This window comes from Aethalodelphis obliquidens, unplaced genomic scaffold (assembly GCF_003676395.1).
Source record: "Aethalodelphis obliquidens isolate GAN/ISIS:26980383/991018 unplaced genomic scaffold, ASM367639v1 scaffold6, whole genome shotgun sequence".
Lineage (NCBI taxonomy): Eukaryota > Metazoa > Chordata > Mammalia > Artiodactyla > Delphinidae > Aethalodelphis > Aethalodelphis obliquidens.
This window is the reverse complement of record NW_020837950.1, coordinates 47,947,678-47,964,311: the sequence shown is the minus strand read 5'-3', so window position 1 is coordinate 47,964,311 and position 16,634 is coordinate 47,947,678. Positions and strand designations below refer to the sequence as shown.

The 16,634-nt window shown below is 39.1% G+C and overlaps 1 long non-coding RNA gene across 1 annotated transcript in view; it reads left to right on the top strand.

Moving 5' to 3' along the window:
• The window catches only part of LOC113619024 (uncharacterized), a 354,176-nt gene that overhangs the window by 66,818 nt on the left and 270,724 nt on the right, over positions 1 to 16,634 (top strand). The gene's annotated exons all lie outside the window — the stretch shown is intronic.

The window sequence follows — 16,634 nt, the reverse complement described above, 5'->3', positions numbered from 1 at the left end:
AAAAAAAAAAAAAAAAAAAAAAAAGAATCTAGCCTGGAGTATATGTGTCTTTATATCAAAGCAATCATAAAATATTTTATAATTTATATGTTTTCTGGAGGAAAGAGCCCATGAAGGCAATAGAACCTAAAGTTCACAAAAATCAGAATACACACGGAAATTCGCTAGCTGCTTTACTGCAAATAAACATCTCTTAACTTACAACCATATTTGACATCCTTCAGATTTTTATGTTTGTCGATTTGATGATCTGTTCCATTTCTGGCTAAATTATGCAATTTATTGGTCATAAATTAAAACTAGCGTAGTGTGTAGAATTCTGAGTAAGGACAATACATAAGCCTTCAGATATTGATCTGGTATTTTAATTTGTTTTTAGTCTTTCCTTAACACAAGTTTGTCTTGTTCTTTTTTTTTAAAACAGGGTACTAAATTTACTATCATTGGCAATACGCTTTTTTTTAAACCAAAACCACAGTGCCACCTACTGGTAGTTTAAAGAACAGTTCTATATGCATAGATTAAGGGGAACCAGGAGTTGAATCCTGTGGCTCTGGTAATTTATAAAATGAAGAGAGACAGCTCACACTACCCTTTTCTCCTCTTGATGATTCAGTGTCTCTTCACTCTGTCTTTTAAAAGTCAGGTTTCTACTGAACCATAATCTTGGAACTCCGTAATCTCTAATCTCTGAAAATCCTGATTTTTCCTCAGATTTGTCTTTTCAGCAGCGAATTGAACTGGATGGCTTTTCAACTCCAGGTGGAAGTGGTCAGTTACATTAAGGCTGCTGTTAAGCCATCTCCTTGCACAGTACCTTGTAGAGTTCAGGAAGTCTACCTCTGCCTGATCTCTCACAGGGTGATTTTCAGTCTCACTTTGTCTTTATTTCTAGAAACTGCCTTCTTTATCTACATCTTCTGGTTTTTGAAGTTCAGCTCATTTACCTTTGAAGTTCAGCTCAACTCCCATTTTTGTAATCTATCCCTTTCTCTGTGGAAAATTTCTGACTGACCTATTACTGGCTTTGGAATTTCTTCTTGGCTATATTTTTATCCCCTGGCTGGATATTTCCTGACATTAACTCTCAGATGCTGTATCCTCTTAAGGACCTAGAGTCTCAGGTTGGACCAGTTCTTGGTCTACCAATAGTTCCCATACTGTCTGCTTATCGGAATGTCTGGTGACCTTTGTTACCAGTCCAGATACCCAGGTCTTTGCCTAAGAGATTCTATTGAGTCAGTCTGTTGGAGGCTCTGGGAATGTGCATTTTGATAAATATCTTAGGAGATTTCTGGTGCAGCTGTTGTATTTGGGAACCACAAGCCCACAGGATAGTATTTTGCTATCGTACTTGTCATTCTTCTGTATGCACTTTCCTCCCTCCTCATTCTTTCTCTTCTTGCCCCTTCCTAGCTGTAAAATTTCTTCTCATCTTTTAAATAAGAGGTCAAATATTTGAGAGTCTCTCTTACCTTCCTCTTGCCTTTCCTTTTCACTGAGCAAAATTAGTCTCTCATTTGTGCCACTATTCCCCAATTAGAGCCCATATCACATTGTCAGATTCACAGCCTGAACCAGATATTTACAACATAGTAAGATAGCAAGTTATTTTTATAATATATTTATTTATTTATTTTTGGTTGTGTCGGGTCTTTGTTTCTGTGCGAGGGCTTTCTCCAGTTGTGGTGAGCAGGGGCCACTCTTCATCACGGTGCAAGGGCCTCTCACTGTCGCAGCCTCTCTTGCCGCGGAGCACAGGCTCCAGACGCGCAGGCTCAGTAGTTGTGGCTCACGGGCCTAGTTGCTCCATGGTATGTGGCATCTTCCCAGACCGGGGCTCAAACCTGCGTCCCCTGCAATAGCAGGCAGAGTCTCAACCACTGCACCACCAGGGAAGCCCTAGCAAGTTATTTTTAAAACAAGGTACATGGAGCTCCTCCTGCCTCAGAATCATCTAGGGTGTGTGATCAATGAAAGGTTCCTACCCCAGATTCATTGACTCAGAATCTCTGGGGGTACAGTCTGCAACCAGTAAAACAAATAGTAGCTGAGTATCTTGTATCCATTAAAGTTTGAGAACCACTGCTCTTATCAGCTGCAGAAACTCAAGACATCAGCTGAAGTGGCAATCCATCCATGAACTGCATTAATCGACAAGACATATGCCAGGAGGTCAGGAGCACTCAGTGCTTTATTGGCAGCAAGGCTGAGGGTTTGGCTTCAGTGATCAGTGTTGCAGTTAATGGTGGTGGTACAGGTGCTTCCCTTTTTTCCCCCCTATATTGATTTGCTTTTTTTTTGCGGTACGCAGGTCTCTCACTGTTGTTGCCTCTCCCGTTGCGGAGCATAGGCTCCAAACCCGAAGCCTCAGCGGCCACGGCTCACGGGCCCAGCTGCTCCACGGCATGTGGGATCTTCCCGGACCGGGGCACGAACCCGTGTCCGCTGCATCGTCAGGCGGACTCTCAACCACTGCACCACCAGGGAAGCCCTGATTTGCTTTTAATCAGGCCTCCTGATAAAAAAAAAAAGTGAGATAAAAGAAGATATGCTTGTGAGCAGCATATTTTACTTTAAATTAATTAATTTATTTGTTTTAATTTTTGGCTGTGTTGGGTCTTCGTTGCTGTGCATGGACTTTCTCTAGCTGAGGCAAGCCAAGCGGGGGCTACTCTTCATTGCGGTGCGTGGGCTTCTCATTATCGTTGTGTCAGAGCATGGGCTCTAGAGTGTAGGCTCAGCAGCTGCGGTGCGGGCCCAGCTGCTCCGCAGCATGTAGGATCCTTCCAGGCCAGGTATCGAACCCATGTCCCCTGCTTTGGCAGGCGGATTGTTAACCACTGCACCACCAGCAAAGCCCTCAGCACCTTATTGATTTATTAAACTATAGGTCTTCTCCAAAAACCTTAAAATTTATCTTAGTGTGAGAACAAAATGGGTTTAACAACTGAACCCGAGACTATTGCAGATTAGCCACCAGGCCATGACAATAGTAAATTGGCCCAAGCCTTTCTTGCAGCCTTTTTTCCCCCTGTAAGGGCTCAGCCTGTCCCTTGGGAGGCAAAGCAGACCCCTTGTTTTCACAGACCTGGCTCTTAAGAGAATACCTGGAGTTGTGGAGATGAACATGTCCAGTGTTCTCTTCCCAACTGTAACAATCAGGTAAGTCTCTTCACCTCTCCTTGGGTGGAGTGAGGAAAGGGGAAAAGAGGGCTGGTTACAATATTTGAATGTCCTTAAGACACAAGGGAACTATCAAGAGTGAGGAAGAAGTTACTCCTTCCTAATGGTGTCCATCCCTGAACCATTCTCTGTGTCCAGAAGACAGTGGAGTGGCCTGAGTCACGTGGACACCTCCAAAGGTAATGCGGAGTCTACACACTTGCATTCCACGGACTGACAAGAACTTGCTGCAAAACAAAATCCGGATGCAAATACCACAAACGGGGAACCTGAGCCTGAGGCAGAAACAACAAACTCCCACTACATAATTTATGTCGGTTGTTTCTATAAGGTGAGCACCCTGAGCTTTCTCATTTGTGAAATGGGAAGGATAACAATATCTATTCAAGTGTTACTATGAGGATTTGGTGAGACAATGTGTGTAAAAGCACTATGGTGGTCCCATGGGGGCTCGGTGGAAGGGAGCCCTTTGACCCTAAGTCGTATAAAATTATGATTTATTGAGAAAAATGCAAAGAACACATGCTCAGAAAAAAAGAAAAACCAACAAACCAAAACCAAATGAAAACAAAACAGGAGTTATCAGCTGGGTATGCTTAGTGAGCCTAACTTCCCAGCTTCTTAGGGTCAAATGTGGGGTTATGTGGCCATGCCCTCCAGGAGGAGACCCAGCCAGGTTGGAGGAAATGCCAGAGGCAGTGTCTTATACTCAATAAAATCTCCTAAAATTCCAGCATAATTGCTTTGGATGGTTGTAAACATAGCCTTTAGAAAGCTTAGTCTAGAAATTATGAATAATAAAAATTTATAAGCATATGCCTATATGCCTTTAGAATGTTATGTGACCTGGATCTAGCATCATATATTCTGGTAAAATTTGTACTAAACTACTAATGCTTAGTCCACAGATTCTATGTAATAATAACTATGCATTCTTTGGTATATGTTTTTTCCAACACCACCAAGTAATTAATTCAACTCTGACACCACCTACCTGGAGATAGCATCCAATCCCACAGGTTAAGGGCTCAGTCTCACAAGACTGCCCGCTGCTTCCACTTCAGATGCCAATCGCAAGTTCAAGTTTTCACCTGTGCTTCTGATCGACCGGCTATAGATCTGAAGTTCCCATGACACACTCCTTGAGTTCTATTAATAGGCTAGAGTGGCTCACAGAACTCAGAGAAACCTTTTACGACTATATTACCAGTTTATTATAATAGGACATAACTCAGGGAGAGCCAGATAGAAGAGATGTACAGGGCGAGGTATGTGGGAAGGGGCTCTGTGGGTTTGCCATTCTCCCCAAATCTCTACATGCTTACCAACCCAGAATCTCTCTGAACCCAGTCCTCTTGTGTTTTTATGGAGTCTTCATTACATAGGCACGATTGATGAAATCATTGGTGTTGGCAGTTGATCCAACCTCCAGCCCTTCTCCCCTTTAAGGTCAGGGGGTGGGGCTGAAAGTTCCAACCCTCTGATCACATGGTTGGTTCTCCTGACAACGGGCCCCCATCCTTAGGTGCTTTCCAAAAGTCACCTCATTAACATAAATTCAGGTGTGGTTAAAAGGGGTTTGTTGTGAATATCAAAACACTTTTTATGACTTTTATCATTTAGGAAATTCCAAGAGTTTTAGGAGTTCTATGCCAGAAACAAAGATCAAATACATATTTCTTATTATAAAACACAATATTATACATCCCATATGCCCAGTTGCGTTTATGCAAGAATGTGAAGGTAGTCCAAAGATGCAAAGTGACAGGAAGAGAACTCTGTGATCCCCATCCAGGAAGTGCCAAACTATTATCTCAGTGTGGCTTTCCCTGAAGCATGACCCTGATGAAAGGGAAAGGTGATGCATGATTTTGACCTCATCAGAAGTAATGTTGAATAAATGCCGATTTCAGTGACAGCTCCTGAGAATGCCTAGGGCTGGCTGCTCTCTCATACTGCTAGTAGAAGCATAACTTGATTTAACCATTCTAAAGGGTGATATTACAATACATATCAAAAGCTATAAGTGTCATACCTTTCAAACAAAAATCCCACTTCTAAGAATTTATCCTAAGGATGTGTATAGACATCTTTTGTGGTATCTGCCCAGCCCATGCCCTCCTTCTCTGGACACTGGGGGAAGACCCCATGTCATAGTGCTTGAGGAAAGTCAATACGTACAAGGATGAGAAGAATTAAGCAAAGAGGACTTCCAGGCTAAGAACACATCCTCTCTGCTTCAAAGAGCAATGATAGATAATCTTTATAAGGAGATATCTGTGAGGACCTTGCCAACTCAAAAACAAGGTAAACACCTCCATGGACCACAAATGGAAAACCATAGTAGTGAACAGGGGTGAAGTCAAGAGCCTGCCAGACGTTAGATGCCAATGTGGACACAAAGACAGCAGAAGTTGACTGAGGTTATGGAGGAGACACAGACCACTGTCACTGCCCCCACCACTCATACTGAAGAAGGCGCCTTCTGCAGAGAGAATGTAGCAGTCATTCCACAGGGACAGAGCCCTCAAGTGAGAGAGACAGATGGGTTGGAAGTATTAAGTAGCCATTTCTGGAGCTGATAAACAGTGAATGAATAAGACTTCGGGGCCTCTTGGGCCTGAAGTGAGAAACAGGACTCCCATTGCAAACACATGGAATAAGAATACACATGAGAAAAAGAGACATAAGTATAGGATACAGGACAGGTAAGGAACGTAGCCTAGTCACATTAGTTATATGACATCTAGAAGTTTCTTAGAAGGAATTGGAGATTGCTATTAGAACTTACTGTGTATCTTTTATACATTATTTAATATGAACATCAATTGTAAATTCTCTCTCTCATACACATGGGTAGAGGCAGAGAAAATGGGTATCCTCTGAGAGAAGCAATGAGATGGCAATTTCTGATGATTTTGCAGTACCTCCTGTACCGGTTCCTCATGAGACTGAATACATGAGCTTGTGGGTTTTGTGCAGTAATGCTGGATCCTTATATTAAGTTGCACTTCTCTACTTAAGCAGATCTGAGTGACTTTTTGTTCATTACAACAAACAAAACCTTGGCTAAACCAGAAAATCTGGACCGAGGTTTTATACATGCGTGTGTTTCGTGAGGAAGTATGTTTAACAGTGGAAAACTGGAAACGATCTAAATGCACCAAATAGGGAAAGGTTAAGTAAGTGATGGTGCGTTCATACACTGGAATGGCAGGCAGCCATTAAAAAGCATATTTTCAGAGACATTAAAGATTGGGCAAATGTACATGACATGTTATTTGATGAAGCAGTCTCAAGTTTTTTTTTAACTAGCTAATTAATTAATTAATTAATTTTGGCTGCTTTGGGTCTTTGTTGCTGTGCTCAGGCTTTCTCTAGTTGTGGCGAGCGGGGGTTAGTCTTCGTTGCGGTGCGTGGGCTTCTCATTGCGGTGGCTTCTCTCGTTGCAGAGCATGGGCTCTAGGCCCGTGGGCTTCAGTAGTTGTGGCACGAGGGCTCAGTAGTTGTGGTTCGCAGGCTCTAGACCACAGGCTCAGTAGTTGTGGCGCACGGGCTTAGTTGTTCTGGCATGTGGGATCTTCCCGGACCAGGGTTCAAACCTGTGTCCCCTGCATTGTCAGGTGGCTTCTTAACCACTGCGCCACCAGGGAAGTCCCCAGTGCTAAGTTTTTCCTTGTCATCTCTTTCTCTGACATCCTGCCCCCTCTGAGATTGTAATTTCTATTACGTCTCACTTCTTGCCATTTCCCTTGATTTTCTTTCTTAAAACACAACTCATATAAACATTCATAGACATGAGACTTTATTAAACACTCAGGGGTATAAATGGCAAGGGGTTTGCATCATGGGCCAGCAGGACACACCATGGCAACAATGTTAGGACCAAATAATAGACATTCTTATTCTTAAATGTGTTTTGGGAATTCCCAGTGCTGGGAAGTTCTCATTGGTATTGCTCTCCCAGGTCCAGGTCCTAGCCTTCTCCTGTCCTGATGGAACCTTTCTCTTCCTCACCAGCCTCCTTTCCTTTCTTCTCCTCTTGGCTCCTTCACTCTTCTCTTAAGCTCCTGCATGGCCCAGGGAATCTCAAAATCCTTTTACTTATTATGCAAAGCGATCTAATTTGTCATTTTTCTGCTTTCCATACTATGCCCTGGGGCCAATCACTTCACAATAAAAGAATCCATTAAGGAACAAAATGAAAAGTTCTCTTCAAGAAAACCTCTGCTTCCATCTTTTAAATAACATCTCTTTGTTCTCTTTATTATATCTATACCTCCCACTGGCCCACTCCCCCACTCCCCGAAAGAAGACTGGGAAGATATATAAGAAAAATAAAACAGGGTTTATCTCTGAGTGATGAGAACTATTTTTCTTCTTTATTCTTTTTATATCTTTAAATTTCCACCGTGTACATATAGCTTTAAAAAATGAAAACAAAAAACGTATGAAAATTACAATTCTGGAAGTGTATTAATCAGGATAGGCAAACTGCTGAAAAAAGCCTCAAAAATTTTAGGAGCTTACAGCCAGATGAAATTATTTGTTGCTCACATAATAGTTCTACTTGGGTGTTCCTGGTCTCCTTCACATGGTGACTTGGGATCCTAGGCTTTCTCTATCGGGTGGCTCTGCCGTTTTCTAGGGTCTTAGATCCCTCTATTGGATCTACTGAATCTAGCCAGCAAACAAGAGGCGACATAGTGGTAGAAGATTGGCAGGAACTTATTTTGAGGGGCCAGACCCTGAAGGGGCATATGTCACTTCTACTTATATAAGGCTGGGAGATGAAATCTAGCTGTGTGGTCAGAAGGCAGAAGAAATGGGGTTTAGTGAACAGATACACAGATAGCATGCTGGAGAGGAAATATTGGCTTTGGACACACACCTAGATTTAAATCTCAGCTTCTCTGGTAAAGTAATAGACTGCTTTTTAGAGTTCAAATAATCAACATTTAACAAAAATTAATTGGGATCTGTTAGTACTTCACACTGTTTTAGGTGCAGGTAATACAGAGACAAAAATTAGCCCATATTTCTTCTTTTATGAGTGTAAGAACATTGCAATGTAGTGGAATAAATGGAACAATAGACGTCTGTGTCAGGACACCCCTGTAACACAGGGCTGTGTGTGATCAATCCAATGAGAGATAGGAGGGAGGTACCTGGAAAGCTTCCCAGAGGAGGTTCCTTACTAAGCTGGACTTGAGGGTGCTCACCAGGAGAGTAGTGTTTGAGGAAGGGCATTTCTTCCTAAGGAAATGCATGTACAAGTCATGGGAGGCGAAAAAAGTCATGTTCGGGAACCTAAGCATTAAACAGAAATCAAAGGAAGACTAATAAAAAATTCTGCTCTGTGTGTGAGTCAGACAAATGCCAAATAATAAACACCCTGGAAAGTTCATCTTTGAGGAGATGAATCATTTCTCCTCTCGGGTCACGGGAATGATAAGCACTCAGGGGAGGAGGAAACATGGTCACAAATGAGGCCAAGGGTCACTGAGAAGAGAGCACATTCCCTTCCTGAATCGGTTACTATGTTGTCCTCTCATACCTTAATAATGTTGGGACCTAACCAAGAAGTGTCATCAAGATTTGTTGTTTTGTTTTGTTTTTAAGTAACAAATTACTTAGCCTTTCTCTGGGATATGAAGTGTGAATGGAAGAATCCACACAGACAAAAATAAGTTGGATCGAGTTTGTGTAATAAATGCAGATATGTGTACTTTAAAGACCTCCCAACTCTTCTTTTTAGCACGTGGTTAATAGACATATACTCTTGATAAACCTCAATTTTGAACAGTGCACATAAAGTGTGTATATTTGTTTAAAACTCAAGTCAAGTTCAATTTCCAGGGGCCATATTCCAGATCAAGTGGATTCTTTCCCTCTTACTGCAGTGAGAGCACGTGAAGTATTAAGAGCCACGGCACAAGCTCTCAGTGTGTTAACCAATTTTCCTTTCCACATTAAAGATTAACTTTCAGGCTTTCAAGAAACCATATGACAATGAGTAATCTATATATACGGGGAAAAAAGAGATGAAAACACAAAGCAGTAACAATAATGTTTGACTCAAATTTACATCATTTCCGGTACTTGTATACCTAATAGAAGATCTGCTGTCATCTAAATGGTCCTCTCCACCTCCTTTCTATCTGCTAATTATTAAAGTGCTACAGCCTTGGACTATTTATATCTATTCAGCAAGGCTTTAAATGTGAAACACATTGGCTACATGGATAGACTTAATTTGTTTAGGACTCAGTTAGCTTTTTCCCAGGTAGGATAAAATATTTATAAAATAGATATTTTGTTAATGAGTACTAGATAAGAGTCAAGATATATTTTCAGTTTTATGAAGTAGAGGAGGTTCCTTAACCCCTCTGGAACTCTTTTTTATTTCTTTTTTTCCATATGTAAAAGATGAGTTTTAAGATCCTTTAAACTTGGTTTAAAACTGTTGCTTAAACTATTCCACTTTTTGTTTTTCCTTGAGGGATGTGAATAGGTGTGTCAATTTAGCATAATCATTGGTTTTAGGGTTTTTTCCTCCTACAATAACAGTTAACAGTAGTTACATGAGGCTTGTAAAATTATGAGAACTTTTTGCTTATCAGTATTTTCTAAATTTTATATGGCTATTTCTTATATGAGATTAAAACAATAGTAAAATATCCATAACATAAAATTTACCATTTTAATAATCTTTAAGTGTACTATTCAGTCACATTTCAGTACACTCATATCGTTGGCATCCACCACCACTGTCCATCTTCAGAACTTTTTCATCTTCCCAAACTGAAACTCTGTACCCATTAAACAACAACTCCCATTCCTTTCTCTCAGTCCCTAGCATCTACCATTCCACTTTCTGTTTGTATGAATTTGCCTGCTCTATGTACCTCATAAAAATGAAATCATGTAGTATCTGTCCTTTTGTGACTGGCTTCTTATTTCACTTAGCATAATGTCTAAGTTTCACCCATGTTGTAGCATGTGTCAGAATTTCCTTCCCCTTTAAGGCTGAATGATATTCCATTGTATGTGTATACCACGTTTTTCTGTTTATCCATTTAATGGACATTTGGGTTCTTTCTACCTTTTGGTTGCTGTGAATTATGCTGCCATGAACTTTGGTGTACAAATATCTGTTTGAGTCCTTGTTTTCAATTCTTTTGGGTATAAACCCAATTCCAGAAGTAGAATTACTGAAACCATATGATAATTCTATGTTTAATATTTTGAGGAACCACCATGCTCAATATTAGTTTTGAGCATCAGCTGGACTGGTGAATGCTGCCTAGTTTTAATCTTCAAAGATGACTCTCATTTGGCACAGGCTAAGAGTTTCAAGGCAAATTGAGGTCGATACCTTTGTTAGTAGGTCAGTGGTGTACAGAAGTGTTTGTTCCAGCACGCTGAGCTTACTTTGACATTGGCTTTACCACAGTGTCTTTAAAGACAAATCTATGCATACATGATAATTACAAACCACATTCTTTGGTTTATATGCTGACTATGAAAAACATTAACAGTTCCTGCTTCATTTTCTATTTCTTTAGCTATGCATCCCTTTGTGTTAATGACCACTTATAAGCTCTTTAATTCCCTAAACGTTTACAACCTAAATATTTTGCTGAGGTATGTCTCTTTTCTTATAGTCAGCATTGTTGCTAAATGTCATTTGGAAATCTCAGTAAATATCAGTCCTCTGGATATGAGACTTAACACAGTTACTTATGAGGACTTTAAAAAGGGCTCTCTCTTTTTTGCTTAGTGGCATTACTTTCATAAAGCACAACTGAACTCTTTGTCTAAAGACCAGCTATGTATTTTCCTTCAGGTTTACATTTATTAGTTTAGAACATCTTTCCACATGGTGGTGTCTTTAGAAATAGGAGTACCAGATGAAACCTACCTCAGGAATTTAACTTAAATTTATTCTGTGGTAGAACTATTGGAGTACCAGCCAGTCTATTACTTAATATTCACAAAAGAAAAAAATAATAAGAGAGGGAGAGGGATACAGTTTTCTTTGATGGGAGTTTCATTTTGGTAAACTCATAATAAAATTTTTTTAAAGTGTTAGTTTTTAATTTTTTATCCTTTATTTTAGACAAATCCAAGGCAGACACAGTTTGTTGGAAGATGCATTATAAGAATATAAAAGTATTGAAAAAGACACACTTTGAAACTTACTTGGGAAAAAAAAAATGAAACCGTATCTTCTAGGAAAAAGAAAAATGGAAAATCCATGGAAAATTAATTACTAATAGATTGTTAAAATTTCCAACTAGAAATAGACACTCTATTATCGTATTTTTACACCACATTCATCATCTTTTCATCAGAGAAATTAAATGGTATTGAAGTCCCTAGTTTCAATGTGTACTTGAAGTTGGGCTGCTAAAGAAAACTTTTTCTGTAGCATATTAAAGTAGTTATATTCAGGAATGAAGGTCACCATGGATGCATGATCTGTTACATAGTATCTTATTTTAAAACAAGTCAATAGGTCAAATTAACATTTGTTTCATAGGTGCTTGATTAGTGAAAGGAACTTCAAAATATGTGTAGATATATAAAACTTTTTTCAAAGTTTCCTTCTAGGAATAGCCCATTAATTGCTTTAGTGGACAATAATTTGAAAATTAGATGATTTCAGTGGAAGAAATAAGCTTCAAGAAATTCACATTTATTTCTCACAGTGAATAGGGAGACAGAGGCAGAGAATTGGTTTCCCAATTCCCAAGCCAATCCTTTTTTTCTCTCTCTACACATGCTTTCTCCCTTTTATTTTTATTTATTTTTATTTTTTTAATTCTTTTTTACAATTCAGTAGAATATAGTACATTCACATGTTGTGCAACCACCACCCATCTCTAGTTCCAAAACATTTTTGTTATCCCAAAAGGAAACCCTGTACCCATTAAGCAGTCACTCTTTCTTCCCCCTGCTCCCTCTCAGCTTCTGGCAACAACCAATTACCTTTTGTCTCTAGGGATTTGCCTATTCTGGATAATTCATATGAGTGGAATCATATAATACTTGGCCCTTATAGTCGGGCTTCTTTCACTTAGCATAATGTTTTTGAGGTTCATCGATGTTGTAGCATGAATCAGCACTTCATTCCTTTTTATGGCTGAACAATATTCCATTGTATAGATGCATCACATTTTGTTTACCCATTCATCCTTTGAGGGGTATTTGGGTTGCCTTTACTTTTTTTTTTAATTTTTGAATTTTATTTAATTTATTTTTTGATACAGCAGGTTCTTATTAATCATCAATGTTATGCACACCAGTGTATACATGTCAATCCCAATAGCCCAATTCATCACACCCCCACCCCCACCCCTCCACAGCTTTCCCCCCTTGGTGTCCATACATTTGTTCTCTACATCTGTGTCTCAACTTCTGCCCTGCAAACTGGTTCATCTGTACCATTTTTCTAGGTTCTACATACATGTATTAATATACGATATTTGTTTTTCTCTTTCTGACTTACTTCACACTGTATGACAGTCTCTAGATCCATTCACATCTCAACAAATGACCCAATTTCGTTCCTTTTATGGCTGAGTAATATTCCATTGTATATATGTACCACATCTTCTTTATCCATTCATCTGTCGATGGGCAATTAGGTTGCTTCCATGACCTGGCTATTGTAAAGAGTGCTGCAACGAATATTGGGGTTCATGTGTCTTTTTGCATTATGGTTTTCTCTGGGTATATGCCCAGTAGTGGGATTGCTGGATCATATGGTAATTCTATTTTTAGTTGTTTAAGGAACCTCCATACTGTTCTCCATAGTGGCTGTATCAATTTACATACCCACCAACAGTGCAGGAGGGTTCCCTTTTCTCCACACCCTCTCCAGCATTTGTTGTTTGTAGATATTCTGATGATGCCCATTCTAACTGGTGTGAGGTGATACCTCATTGTAGTTTTGCTTTGCATTTCTCTAATAATTAGTGATGTTGAGCAGCTTTTCATGTGCTTCTTGGCCATCTGTATGTCTTCTTTGGAGAAATGTCTATTTAGGTCTTCTGCCCATGTTTGGATTGGGTTGTTTGTTTCTTTAATTTTGAGCTGCATGAACTGTTTATATACTTTGGAGATTAATCCTTTATCCATTGATTCGTTTGCAAATGTTTTCTACCATTCTGAGGGTTGTCTTTTGGACTTGTTTATGGTTTCCTTTGCTGTGCAAAAGCTTTGAAGATTCACTAGGTCCCATTTGTTTATTTCTGTTTTTATTTCCATTACTCTAGGAGGTGGATCAAAAAAGATCTTGCTGTGATGTATGTCAAAGAGTGTTCTTCCTATGTTTTCCTCTAAGAATTTTATAGTGTCCAGTCTTACATTTAGATCTCTAATCCATTTTGAGTTTATTTTTGTGTATGGTGTTAGGGAGTGTTCTAATTTCATTCTTTTACATGTAGCTGTCCAGTTTTCCCAGCACCACTTATTGAAGAGACTGTCTTTTCTCCATTGTCTATCCTTGCCTCCTTTGTCATAGATTAGTTGACCATAGGTGTGTGGGTTTATCTCTGGGCTTTCTATCTTGTTCCATTGATCTATGTTTCTGTTTTTGTGCCAGTACCATATTGTCTTGATTACTGTAGCTTTGTAGTATAGACTGAAGTCAGGTAGTCTGATTCCTCCAGCTCCGTTTTTCTCCCTCAAGACTGCTTTGGCTATTCGGGGTCTTTTGTGTCCCCATACAAATTTTAAGATTTTCTGTTCTAGTTCCATAAAAAATGCCATTGGTAATTTGATAGGGACTACACTGAATCTGTAGATTGCTTGGTGTAGTAGAGTCATTTTCACAATATTGATTCTTCCCATCCAAGAACATGGTATATCACTCCATCTGTTGGTGTCATCTTTAATTTCTTTCATCAGTGTCTTATAGTTTTCTACATACAGGTCTTTTGTCTCCCTAGGTAGGTTTTTTCCTATGTATTTAATTCTTTTTGTTGCAATGGTAAATGGGAGTTTTTCCTTAATTTCACTTTCAGATTTTTCATCATTAGTGTATAGGAATGCAAGAGATTTCTGTGCATTAATTTTGTATCCTGCAACTTTACCAAATTCATTGATTAGCTGTAGTAGTTTTCTGGTGGCATGTTTAGGATTCTCTATGTATAGTCTCACGTCATCTGCAAACAGTGACAGTTTTACTTCTTCTTTTCCAATTTGTATTCCTTTTATTTCTTTTTCTTCTCTGTGTGCCATGGCTAGGACTTCCAAAACTATGTTGAATAATAGTGGTGAGAGTGGACATCCTTGTCTTGTTCCTGATCTTAGAGGAAATGCTTTCAGTTTTTCAACATTGAGAATGATGTTTGCTGTGGGTTTGTCATATATGGCCTTCATTATGTTGAGGTAGGTTCCCTCTATGCCCACTTTCTGGAGAGGTTTTTTATTCTTTTCTTTCTGCTGTACGCGGGCCTCTCACTGCTGTGGTCTCTCCTGTTGTGGAGCACAGGCTCCAGACGTGCAGGCTCAGCAGCCATGTCTCATGGGCCCAGCCGCTCCGTGGCATGTGGGATCCTCCCAGGCCGGGGCACAAACCTGTGTCCCCTGCATCAGCAGGCGGACTCTCAACCACTGTGCCACCAGGGAAGCCCTGGAGAGTTTTTATCATAAATGGGTGTTAAATTTTGTCAGAAGCTTTTTCTGCATCTATTGAGATGATCGTATGGTTTTTATTTTTCAATTTGTTAATATGGTGTATCACATTGATTGATTTACACATATGAAAAATCCTTGCATCACGGGGATAAATCTCACTTGATCATGGTGTATGATCCTTTTAATGTGTTGTTGGATTCTGTTTGCTAGTATTTTGTTGAGGATTTTTGCATCTATATTCATCAGTGATATTGGTCTGTAATATTCTTTTTTTGTAATATCTTTGTCTGGTTTTGGTATCAGGGTGATGTGGCCTCATAGAATGAGTTTGAGAGTGTTCCTTCCTCTGCAATTTTTGGAAGAGTTTGAGAAGGATGGGTGTTAACTCTTCTCTAAATATTTGATAGAATTCACCTGTGAACCCATCGAATTCTGGGCTTTTGTTTGTTGGAAGATTTTTAATCACAGTTTCAATTGCATTACTTGTAATTGGTCTGTTCATATTTTCTATTTCTTCTTGGTTCAGTCTTGGAAGGTTATACCTTTTTAAGAATTTGTCCATTTCTTCCAGGTTGTCCATTTTATTGGCATAGAGTTGCTTGTAGTAGTCTCTTAGGATGCTTTGTATTTCTGCGGTGTCCATTGTAGCTTCTCCTTTTTCATTTCTAATTTTATTGATTTGAGTCCTCTCCCTCTTTTTCTTGATAAGTCTGGCTAATGGTTTAGCAATTTTGTTTATCTTCTCAAAGAACCAGGTTTTAGTTTTATTGATCTTTGCTATTGTTTTCTTTGTTTCTATTTCATTTATTTCTGCTCTCATCTTTATGATTTCTTTCCTTCTGCTAACTTTGGATTTTGTTTGTTCTTCTTTCTCTAGTTCCTTTAGGTGTAAGGTTAGATTTTTTATTTGAGATTTTTCTTCTTTCTTGTGGTAGGACTGTATAGCTGTAAACTTCCCTCTTAGAACTGCTTTTGCTGCGTCCCATAGGTTATGGATCGTCATGTTTTCATTGTCACTTGTCTCTAGGTATTTTTTGATTTCCTCTTTGATTTCTTCAGTGATCTCTTGGTTATTTAGTAATGTATTGTTTAGCCTCCATGTGTTTGTGTTTTTTACTTTTGTTTTCCCTGTGATTAATTTCTAATCTCATAGTGTTGTGGTCAGAAAAGATGCTTGATATGATTTCAGTTTTCTTAAATTTACTGAGGCTTGATTTGTAACCCAAGATGTGATCTATCCTGGAGAATGTTCCATGCGCACTTGAGAAGAAAGTGTAATCTGCTGTTTTTGGATGGAACATCCTATAATTATCAATTCAATCTACCTGGTCTATTGTGTCATTTAAAGCTTCAGTTTCCTTATTTATTTTCATTTTGGATGATCTGTCCATTGGTGTAAGTGAGGTGTTAAAGTCCCCCACTATTACTGTATTACTGTCAATTTCCTCTTTTATAGCTGTTAGCCGTTGCCTTATGTATTGAGGTGCTCCTATGTTGGGTGCATAAAAATTTTAATTGTTATATCTTCTTCTTGGATTGATCCCCTCATCATTATGTAGTGTCCTTCCTTGTCTCTTGTAAGATTCTTTATTTTAAAGCCCATTTTATCTGATATGAGTATTGCTACTCCAGCTTTCTTTTGATTTCCATTTGCATGGAATATCTTTTTCCATCCCCTCACTTTCAGTCTGTATGTGTCCCTAGGTCTGAAGTGGGTCTCTTGTAGACAGCATATAGATGGGTCTTGTTTTTGTATCCATTCAGCAAGTCTGTGTCTTTTGGTTGGAGCATTTAATCCA